This window comes from Ranitomeya imitator, chromosome 7 (genome assembly GCF_032444005.1).
Source record: "Ranitomeya imitator isolate aRanImi1 chromosome 7, aRanImi1.pri, whole genome shotgun sequence".
In the NCBI taxonomy this organism is placed as follows: Eukaryota; Metazoa; Chordata; class Amphibia; order Anura; family Dendrobatidae; genus Ranitomeya; species Ranitomeya imitator.
Window position 1 is genome coordinate 191,841,783 of NC_091288.1, and position 12,280 is coordinate 191,854,062.

A 12,280-nucleotide genomic window follows, 5' to 3' on the forward strand; every position below is an offset into this window, starting at 1 on the left:
GGGCCTAGTGTAGGCTTCAATAGTCAGAACACGGCAGCCGTGTGGCCTGCTTGGTAAAGGCCAGAGAGGTTATACATAGAGTAGCATCATTCTTTGTTTATTGTTTGCATTTATTTGTGTAACATATGTTGAGCCTGTAACAGTTGGAGCACAGTGCTATTTTACGGACAAGCTACTGTGTTTGACTCCAGTGAACAGGAACAGGATGGCAGTGCCATGAAGTTAGTTGTATGAATTAAGATGTTCTCCCATTAGATAAGTGGCTGTCACGAAACCCTGCAGATCCTTTGTGTGGCTTCCAAGAGATGACCACTAAACGTGTTGACATCTGTACTCCTGAACTTCTGCAGCACTGACAAGTCTACTTCATCGTTGGATTGACGCCCATTATCTCCGCACTTCTCTCTCTCTCTCTCTGTACACACAAATAATTGTTTCCTACCACTGTATGAATGTGAAATCTTATACTAATCTCTTAAAAATAATACACTGCTGCAACCAACGCTCGATTCCCAGAAGGCCCAGGCAGCCCGGGCCATATCACAACTGACATCATAGTTTAGTCTACTCAATAAAACAATCATGTCAACAAAGAGTAAGACCTCTCTGGGTTCACAAAACTATAATCCTCTGAGAAATTATCAGCTTTGCCCGGTAAATCTAAACACACAAAGCTGTAGAAAGAAAAACATCTTTTTTTTTTTTTACATTTTCTAACCCTCCCCAGCAGCGATCTCAAGGACATTTACACAATCTTTAATTCGCCTCCTTATAGATTATCGTAAAAGTAGATTTAATAGAACCTCGTATAAGCCACCCATTGTAGAAGGAGTTGGTCAATCGCTGGTTTCCAGGAGATTAAAGTTGAATGTGACAAAATGATTCCCCAGTACATTGCCCCGTCCATTATAGGACTGGCATATTTTGGGACCAGAAGAGGAGATGATTAGATTGTCTACCATCCCTAAGGTGCCAATAAACTGTAGAGTAAACAAAAACCTTTGCACTCTGTAGTGCTAAAGCATGTGAGTTGACAAGCCAGGGCAGTGGGGTACTCGGTACCGGGTCCGGTCGGCTATTAAAGGGGATGTAACGGTGGCTGCAACCCGGCTCTTGACCCTGGGGCTCAACTTTAAAGGGGAACGGTCTTTAAAGGGGAAAATATTCAAAGTCTGTCGTGACGCCACCTGTGGTGTTCGGACAGTAGTGGGACCGACGCTGCGCTGAAGGGGTCCCCTGGGGGATATTGCGGCAGCACGGGTGTTACACTTCCCACAGGTGAAGCTGGGTCCCCAGGGGTCTTATGGTGTAAGGCGAGGATAGTATGTGCCGGTAAATAAATGGAGGAGACAAGTTGTAAGTCTTTACCTGGTTTACTGCAAATTGTAGGCCACAGTCCAGGGCACCAGCAACAGGTACTTTAGGAGTCCAAGCAGTCCAGAGACAAGTGGAATCCCCTTGAGAAGTCAGGTTGGGGGCCTTCCACTCTGCGCTTGCTGTGTCTGAGGTCCCTGCTGGCACTAAGTGCTGCTAACAAGGTCCTAGTAGTTTCCCCTGTCCTGGGACAGATACCTGTATGGTAGGCAGCTTGAGCCGTACCTACTGGGGGGTCTCCACACGGTGACCCCAGGCTCCATGGTGCTGTTCACTCACTGGTCTCCTGGGATCAACTCTCTGACTCCTCCTCCAAACCAGGATTTTTATTCAGGGAAGCTGCCCTAAAATAGGGTTTTGAGCTCCCCCTCCTGGCCTGGATTTGGAAGGTGTTGTGTGTGTGTGATAACCTGCCGAAGGGAATCTCACTTGTCTCCAGGCATAGCACTACCCTCCCCGAGAGGAAGGCAGCACTACTGTGGTACCCGAACTCCTTGGGTGCCACACATATCAATATGAAATATATGAAATATGAATAGCAATACTGCTTCTAGATACTAAGAAAAATGAGATGCTTAGCACATAATTTGGCCAATTCATGCATGCCCAGCAACCAATGACTCATGGAAGCTGCAAAGTCGGCCAGAGTAACCCAGGGGCCAGAGATGTTAGCGAGGAAAGGGATAGATCAGAGTGAGCGAACAATGGATGTAAAAAAAATGTGCTGTGCTATAGACTTTGAGAACGGAAAAGTTTGTGCCCAATGTTGCATGTTTCAGGGTGATGAAAATGGACAATTAAATAAACTTCTCTTTTATAGAATAAATTGTGTGTCCCTTGATGTGTGTGCGGCGGTTCATGAAGTTCAAGAATCAGAGACAGCAGAGGCTTGCGACCAAAACATGGGTGTTACGAACTACAAGCATTGCACAGGAGGATCGTGACACAGTTTATTTGTGGGTTGCCAGGGTGTGGAAAGAGAGCAGCCCCTTTGCCCATGACTACCGCCCTGTGCAGTATTGCCCAGGGTGTTAAGATACAAGTTTTGTGTATCTAACTGAACCTTTGCCTGTGTTGAAGCAATGACTAGCCCCTACACCTACAGAAAAATATCATGGACTATTACAGTCTCCAGGAGCAATTAGGCTACTTTCACACTAGCGTTTTTTGCAATACGTCGCAATGCGTCGTTTATGGGAAAAAAACACATCCTGCAAAGTTGTTTGCAGGATGCATTTTTGCCCCATAGATTAACATTAGCGACGCATTGCGACGCATTGCCACACGTCGCAACCGTCGTGCGACGGTTGCACCGTGTTGTGGCGGACCGCCGGGAGCAAAAAACACTACATGTAACGTTTTTTGCTGCCGACGGACCTCTTTTTCCGACCGCGCATGCGCATCCGGAACTCCTCTCCCACCTCCCCGCACCTCACAATGGGGCAGCAGATGCAATGAAAATCTGCATCCGCTGCACCCGTTGTGCGGCGCAAACAACGCTAGCGTCGGTAACCTCGGCCCGACGCACTGCGACGGGCCGAGCCCGACGCTAGTGTGAAAGTAGCCTTAGACTACAGCCCCTTCCTGAAGTCCAAGGAGTGATAAGGGCAATGTACAAATAGACTTTTCTGTGTATATAGTGCCACTATCCAGACATCCAGCAGTTCAATGAGATGTCATCTGCTTCTACTCTCCAATGATAGTGAGATGGCTCTGCTTCCTGTCTGAGCCTATACAGCAAAGCTGACGTACAAGTTACAGAAGCTAGAAAGTATCAGTCTATTATTCTATTAGCCAGCGTGAGAGAAGGAATAATTATAGATTAGTTCAATGGATGTACGGTAATTACCTAAAACAGTAAAAAAGGAGTGGGAAGAGGGTAAAGGTACCGTCACATTAAGCGACGCTGCAGCGATCTAGACAACGATGCCGATCGCTGCAGCATCGCTGTGTGGTCGCTGGAGAGCTGTCACACAGACAGCTCTCCAGCGACCAACTATGCGAAGTCCCCTGGTAACCAGGGTAAACATCGGGTTACTAAGCGTAGGGCCGCGCTTAGTAACCCGATGTTTACCCTGGTTACCAGTGTAAATGTAAAAAAAAAAAAACACTACATACTTACATTCCGGCGTCTGTCCTCTCCGGCGCTCTGCTTCTCTGCACTAAGCGCCGGCCGGAAAGCAAAGCACAGCGGTGACGTCACCGCTGTGCTCTGCTTTCCGGCCGCTGCGCTTTCACAGTGCAGAGAAGCAGAGCGCCGGAGAGGACAGACGCTGGAATGTAAGTATGTAGTGTTTTTTTTTTTTTACATTTACACTGGTTACCAGGGTAAACATCGGGTTACTAAGCGCGGCCCTGCGCTTAGTAACCCGATGTTTACCCTGGTTACCAGTGAAGACATCGCTGAATCGGCGTCACACACGCCGATTCAGCGATGTCTGCGGGAGTCCAGCGACGAAATAAAGTTCTGGACTTTCTGCGCCGACCAACGATGGCACAGCAGGATCCTGATCGCTGCTGCCTGTCAAACTGAACAATATCGCTAGCCAGGACGCTGCAATGTCACGGATCGCTAGCGATATTGTTCAGTGTGAAGGTACCTTAACGCAGCTGCAGATTCACAATCTCCTTCTTTAAAGGGATTGCCCAGGCTTGAGGTTTAAGTCTGCAGTCACTCTGTCACTGCAGACTTGTGAATTCTCACAGCGCGCACAGTGGGCGCTGTCAGGATTCTCCAGTGCTGGGAGCGGACGCGTGGCCGCTAGTATTTGATTTGCATACTTGTGGTCATGTGCCGACTAGAAATGTGGCCTGAAGTATACAAATCACACACTTGTGGTCACAAACCTGCTCTTTCCCGGAAAATCCTGACAGCACGCACTGGCCACAATGTGAGGATTCACAAGTCTGCAGCCACATAGAGTGACTGCAGACTTGAGCCTCAAGCCTGGACAAACCCTTTAACATATGATGTTTTAAGAGCTGTGTTCTGCAGTTGTTTTGGGGAATTTTTTTCTACAGGTATGAGAAAATGGCAAACCATATTTTATACACAATGTATTAATGAATTATATGTAGGATGGAAGAAATACAAAAAAATTGTTACAAAGGACCATTATTACATGGACATAACAAGCCGCTCTTCTATTACTTTCAGGAGATTGCACAATTCATGTGTTGTGCCGCCTGGTGCAGGAAGCCTGCACTGTGACTCCGATGAGCAGACTACATCCTCTGTGAATAAACCATAAACTAGTCACCGAGAATACCATCTATCATTATGGCAGATGATAACACAAGCAACAATGCATAAAAATAAAGCTGCGCACGCAATAGATCAGAAATTAAAGGGAACCTGTCATCTATAGAAACACTACTTACCAGCAGATATAGGGTTAATCTGCAGGTAAATAGCATTAAAGTCATATCAAGCCGTCTTACTGGAGCAGTGGCTGCAGGGAGAAAATGAATTTATGTTCTACTTGCAGCCCCTTGCTTCCAGTCATTGAGGAGGTTCAGGGATCTGTTACAGTCACCGATCACTACACAGTGCATGCGCTGTAATTGCTCCCCATTACATTGACAGCCAGCTTTGCCATCTATCTGTGTGCCGGGTGTCAATCAAAGAGCCGAGGAGTGATTACAGCACACTCACTGTGTAACAAGCAGTGACTGTAGCCGCTCCCAGCACCACCCTGATGCCTGGAAGTGAGCGGCTACAAGAAAAACATAAATTCATTTTCTCCCTGCAGCTGCTGCTCCAGTAAGGCAGACTGATATGACTTTAATGCTACTTACTTGCAGATTAACCCTATATCTGTAGGTAATTAGCGTTTCTGGACATGACTAGGTTTCATTTAACTTCTAGTACAGTGAACATATTGCTGGCCATTATATGGTATAACTTTAGGCTTTTGACTACACGCACGCTACTATATTTTTAGATCCATGCTGTAACCTTGTTCTCCTGAAAAGAAGGGTCCTAGATGCAGGATCTACTATATAATTGTCTAAGGGTCACTTCCATCTGTCTGTCTGTCACGGATATTCATTGGTCGCGGCCTCTGCCTGTCATGGAAATCCAAGTCGCTGATTGGTCGCGGCAAAACAGCCACGACCAACCAGCGACGGGCACAGTCCGGCGGCAAAATGGCTGCTCCTTACGCCCCGCAGTCAGTGCCCACTCCATACTCCCCTCCAGTCAGCGCTCACATAGCGTTAATGGCAGCGTTAATGGACCGCGTTCTACCGCGGTGTAACGCACTCCATTAACGCTGCTATTAACCCTGTGTGACCAACTTTTTACTATTGATGCTGCCTATGCAGCATCAATAGTAAAAAGATCTAATGTTAAAAATAATAATAATAAAAAAAAAGATTGTTATATACTCACCGTCTGTCAGCCCCTCGGCTCCAGAACAAACCTTTCCCGCGAGACCGCTACGTCATCATCTCGCGAGACCGCAATGCACTCTTCAGACCGGAGCGCGCGAGGAGCGTTGGTAACCGCTTCGATCCGGGGGCCAACGGAAGGTGAGTATATAACTATTTTTTATTTTAATTCTTTTTTTTACAGGGATATGATGCCCACATTGCTATATACTACGTGGGCTGTGCAATACACTACATGGGCTGTGCAATATACTACGTAGCTGTGCAATATACTACGTGGGCTGTGCAATATACTGTGTGGGCTGTGCAATATACTACATGGGCTGTGCAATATACTACATGGGCTGTGCAATATAGTACGTGGCTGGGCAATATACTACGTGGGCTGTGCAATATACTACGTGGGCTGTGCAATATACTGTGTGGGATGTGCAATATACTACGTGGGCTGTGCAATATACTGTGTGGGATGTGCAATATACTACGTGGGCTGTGCAATACACTACATGGGTGTTAAATATTAATTATTAATTGAATTATTCTTATTCTGTACTGAGCACATTGCTTCTTGCTGACATTACAAACAGCTATTTCTGTGTATGTAGCTCAGAGTATAAGTTAACACCATATACAGAGAACACGTGATCAGTGGGACACATTTATAAACACAGCTCTTAGGAGGGTGGGGGCTTTTTTGTCACGTGGGGGCTGTCACCTCCTGCCTTCACCATCATTCACCATGGACGTCAGACAAGTCACACAAGGAAGGAACAGCTGATAGCCATGATTCTACTCCATGAAAGTAAGATGACTTCTCCATCTCAGAAACGATGAGGAACAAGCGCTGATATTTACACATGGACAATCTGTTCTTAACTATTTAATCTATTTTTAGGTTTTGCTGCAATTTGGTTTTCCTGTGGACAATTCAATAAACCACTACATTTTTCATGAGAATATCATGACATTTTTCTTTAAGAGTAAGCACCTGGTGAATAGTCCTGATTTGGGTTGAGCGACTCGGCCAATTTCAAAAGTCGCCGACTTTTGGCAAAGTCGGGTTTCGTGAAACCCGACCCGATCCCACCGTGGCCTGTGTTATATACTACGTGCGTGGGCTGTTATATACTACGTGGGCTGTGCTATATACTATGTGGCTGTGCTACATACTCCGTGGGCTGATATATACTATTTGGTTGTGCTATATACTCCATGGGCTGTGCTATATACTCCATGGGCTGTGCTATATACTACGTGGCTGTGCTATATACTACATTGTTGTGCAATATACTACGTGGGCTGTTATATACTACGTGGCTGTGCTATATACTACGTGGCCGGCCGCGAACAATCAGCGACAGGCGCAGTCCGGCTGCGAATTGAGGGGGATTTGAACCACGCTTCGCTAATTGGTCGCGGACGGCCGAATCCTGTGTATTCAATGTATTCTGAAATCTTCATAAATAAACTACATACCTATTCTAGAATACCCCATGTGTTAGAATCGGGCCACCATCTAGTGTGTCAATAAATCTTAATACAAATCTCCAAATCCCCCACATAGACATTTAACAAATAACATTCTAGATGTCTGCACTTACCACTAGGGGGAGTTTGGAAACTTGCTGAATACTTTTTTTATTATTATGTTCGATGTGAAAGCTGTATGTAGTAAGGTCCTGAGCTCCCTCTAGTGGTGGCTGCCGTTACCGTATTATTTTTACAAATATGTAGTGGATTTGGAGCTCTGTAAAAAAAAATCAAGGAAGAACATGTATAATGGAGCAGCCTTACAAACAGGCAATTCCTACATGTGTTGCCACTGTGTAACAGCCACGAGACATGCAGCCGCAAGGACTCGTACATATTTTTCAAGCACTCTGAAGACGCTCTGTTATAACCCTAGTATTCTCGGATAACACCTAATCCCAGCACGTTTGCTCATCACTAATAATAACATACTTGCACACATTTTTGGAAAGTCAGGATTGTCCTTGATCAATTAAGGAGCAGGATATATGTGGCACCCCAGGAGTCCGGTTGCCACAGTGGCATTGCCTCCCTCACAGGGGGTGATGTCATGCCTGGAAGCAAAGAGGGATCCCCTTGCCAGGTAACATCAGCATGCAGCACAGTTTCCTACTCCAGACCAGAAAGGGGAGCTCTAACACCTGATTTCAGGGGAGCTTCCCTATAAGTTCTGGTCTGGAGGCGGAGTTAGGGAGTGTGAGACAGAGAGGGAGAGGAGAGTGGTTGAGGAGAACTTGGGGAGTGGAGCTGTGGCCAAGCTCACCCCAGAGCCGAGCGCCCAGAAACCAGACACCAGAGTCCGTGGTTGCTCGGGTACAGAAGTCCCGGCAGCTAAATCCGTAGGGCAGGGGACTGCAGGTCTCCTGGCCCATCTAATACCTAGCGGCACAGCAGCATATCAGAGCCTAGAGCTGCACTAAGGAGCGACACCTGAAAAAGGCTCAAGCAGCCTGCCATGCGGGTAATGTTTTACACAAACTGATAGACAGTGAGAGGAACTTGTGCAGAGCTTCAGGCAACAAGGATCCAGAGAACAGTGCAGTAGGAAGGCCTTGAAACCTACCTGGCTAAGTGGATTCTGAATTGCTTCCAGGCTGCCCGGATCTCCATTACCACCTGTTACCCATGCCTTGGACTGCACCTTCAACCAGGGATTAAAGGTAAAGAAAACTGCAGCCCTTGTGTCATTTAGTCATTTCCCGCACCCTCAGTCCTGCATCCCAACGTCCAAGATCCCCTTACAAAACTGTACCGGTAGCCCTGGGGCCCCACTTCACCTGTGGGGAGCAGAACCATCCCAGCTGCATCACCATCAGCCCCAGCGGTCTGCTTAAGCAGCCTCGGCCATCTATAGCCGAACACCACAGGTGACGTCACGAATCATCTCTTATAAGCTTTATTTCCCCTTTAATCATCATTTTTCATTGGACACCCAGCGCCATGGACCAGGTCACTGCTGCCGTGACACATCCCTTGAAGAACTGGCCCAGTACCAAGTATTCCCACGGCCCTGGCAGGCGCTCCATATACAAAACATCCACCTTCAAATGGGCAGTCCTGGGTGGGGTTGGAGGTGACTCCAGGGGAGATGGGAAGAGGCTAAAACTTGCCCCAAATTTGCCAATATCAATGTTGGTAGCTCTGTTGATGTAGTTTTTTATTACCAGATTCTTACTATCCTTCTATCGTCATGAGCATGGTCATGGAGAGTGCAGAGGTAATAGATGTATCATGGTCTTCATGCCTGAGGAGTCCCAAAGGCAATGCCCCCTTACCACAAAAGAAGACATCAGTATTATAAATGGCATATGGTAGATAGTGGCTTAACAAAGGTCTTGGATTGGCACCCAAGAGCTTCCATTGCACAAGGCACATATCCCTTAAAACAAAGAGACACTTCAGTGCCAGGAGTATATGTCGCTCATAAATAACTCATATAACCGCAATGCAATATCTATATTAATCACTTTCCTCATATGTGTCACTACTTCAGAAAGCTCATTGTTGCATTTGCAGGAACACAATGGTTTTTTTTTTCACTGTTTCAAAGAAAATCGAAATTTTCAGTAAATATGGAAAATCAGCAGTTATATTTGGGTCTATGAGCAGAACTAATTCCAACTCGTTGACCAATTCACCACTTCCTGCTGTGGCTCGAAGAGTTGTTATTTTAATAAATTCCACAGTTAGCCGAAAATTTTGTGTGGTTGAAAAGTGATAACTCATAATCTGATGTGTGGGGAATATCCCTGTAAAATCCTGGATTTTATTTGTCCATACGAAGTTCTTTAATGTGAATATGGAAAATGGGAGATTTATCAAAACTAGGGAAAAGCACTAGAGCGCCGATGATGGCATTGCCTTCCTTATCCAAAAAGGCTCCAATAAATTTTTGAGCTTGCCAACTTTCGAAAAGTTGGAAACAATTTTAGAGTGGCACACCAATATATTCCCACTTATATAGGACCGACCCCAACCAAGGCATGTACATAGAAAGTAGTATATCACCCACTTTATCACACCTAATAATAAATACAGACCCTTAACCAGAACTAAATCCAGAGACCAGATCACCTAAACAAATACAAAAAGGTGCAGATCTTCTAAAAGACTCCAGACAAGTTCTTCAAATTGGTATAGACCCCAGATATGTATAAAGCCGAATCTTCTTTCTCGTTTTTCCTGCTGCTGCAGCCAAGGCAACCAGAAGCAAAGGACTATGTAAATAAGGCCGGATTCACACCTCTGAGTACAGACTGGCCACGTGTCTCCCAACCTGAACTCGACAGCCTCGTTTTATGGAGACCCATGGCCGGTTCATGAATCACGAATATATGAATGCAGCCTGTGAAGATGTGAGTATTTTTCAATGGTACGAAACGACGAGAAGACTAGTCAGTTCCGCAGTCTGACACTATTTGGCTTGTACAATTGTGCAGAAAAAAAAATGTTAGTGCCAATGCAGATTTCTAAGAAAAGATGTGTTTAAATTCATGGAGAATAGTTCTGAAATGTAACAGAATATTAGGTAGGACGGCGGCACGCTTAGAGAAAACGACATCTTTACACAAGCTGTTTCTGCATGAAACGGGCTCAAGATGGTGTAAAGTGTTACCATAGCATCTCAAGCAAACAAACATCGTCCAGGGTAAAATGTTTCAGTCAATTTTAGAATTAGCCGGAAAATAAACGCTAATGAAAACAAGAGGGATAAGAAAGGCTGAGCTGCAATGGTTCGCTTGTCATTGATTCATTTGGCCGGTGTGGTAGGAAGCATTCAGCGCCAGGAGTCTACTGTTATTGTCACAAGCAATTTCTGCCACGGACAAAGCCGCGCTGTTCTGGTTCCCAACTGTATCACATCATCCTCTCCATTCTCTTTGTTTCATATAAAATATGTTGTAATCGAATTACTTCCTTGATATTTTGTTGTTAACCGCTTGTTAGCTGCGCTGCGCATTGTCATACATTGAAGATAAATGGATATTCTACCGACGGACATTCATGGCATGGCATGGCATTCACGCCTAGGATGTTGATAGGCAACATGTCGATTATCTACAACAGGTTGATCGCCGCCCGGTTCTGAGTAGATCATGGTGTTTTTAACCTTTTCTGCATCATCAGGATGTGGATGATGTTGAAAACCGTTGAGGAGCTCTGGAGCACTTAGCTCTATGCGCCGCCGCGTTTCCAGCCAGCGCCATACCTGTCATGAGCATTTTGTCTCAGGCTGCGGTGTTTCTAGAGTCAGTGCCCAGGGGTGTAACTGTAGTAGGGGCAGGGTTAGAGTTGAACGATGTCCATGGAGCAAAAAGATCCGCTTGTGCCAAATGAGAAGGCCCAGCGGTGTAACTGTAGTTAGGGCAGGGGTTGCAGTTGAGCGATCTCCATGGAGAAAAAGGGTTCCATTGGGCCATATGAGAAGGCCCAGCGGTGTAACTGTAGTGGGGGCAGGGGTTACAGTTGAGCGATCTCCATGGAGAAAAAAGGTTCCGTTGGGCCAAATGACAATGCCCAGGGGTGTAACTGTAGTGAGGGTAGGGGTTGCAGTTGAGCGATCTCCAAGGAGAAAAAAGGTTCCGTTGGGCCATATGAGAAGGCCCAGGGGTGTCCTGTAGTGGGTGCAGGAGTTGCAGTTGAGCGATCTCCATGGATAAAAAAAGGTCCCTTTGGGCCAAATGAGAATGCCCAGCGGTGTAACTGTAGTGAGGGCAGGGGTTGCAGTTGAGCGATCTCCATGGAGAAAAAGGGTTCCATTGGGCCATATGAGAAGGCCCAGTGGTGTAACTGTAGTGGGGGCAGGGGTTACAGTTGAGCGATCTCCATGGAGAAAAAAGGTTCCGTTGGGCCAAATGACAATGCCCAGGGGTGTAACTGTAGTGAGGGTAGGGGTTGCAGTTGAGCAATCTCCAAGGAGAAAAAAGGTTCCATTGGGCCATATGAGAAGGCCCAGGGGTGTCCTGTAGTGGGTGCAGGAGTTGCAGTTGAGCGATCTCCATGGATAAAAAAAGGTCCCTTTGGGCCAAATGAGAATGCCCAGGGGTGTAACTGTAGTGACGGCATGGTTTGCAGTTGAGCGATCTCCATGGAGAAAAAGGTCCCTTTGGCCCATATGAGAAGGCCCAGGGGTGTAACTGTAGTGGGTGCAGGGGTTGCAGTTGAACGATCTTCAAGGAGCAAAAAGGTCCCCTTTGGGCCATATGGGAAGGCCAATACTATCAAGATGTGTGATTGTTGAAAATCCTGTTGGAGGGTTGAATTGGGGCCCCCCATCTTCAAATTACATCATTGCCAATGTGCCCACTGCGCCTCCCAGTGACTTTCCAAAGCAACCAACAGCCCCCTTCCCTAATGGTGGATTTAGATGTAAGGATTTTGGTTCGTCAATGCACCATGGATGAGCGCCAATCAACTTTACAAAAGTCGTTCAGTGTTCAGCAGTCTGTCTGTGCCAAAATATATGCAAACATTGAAGATATGA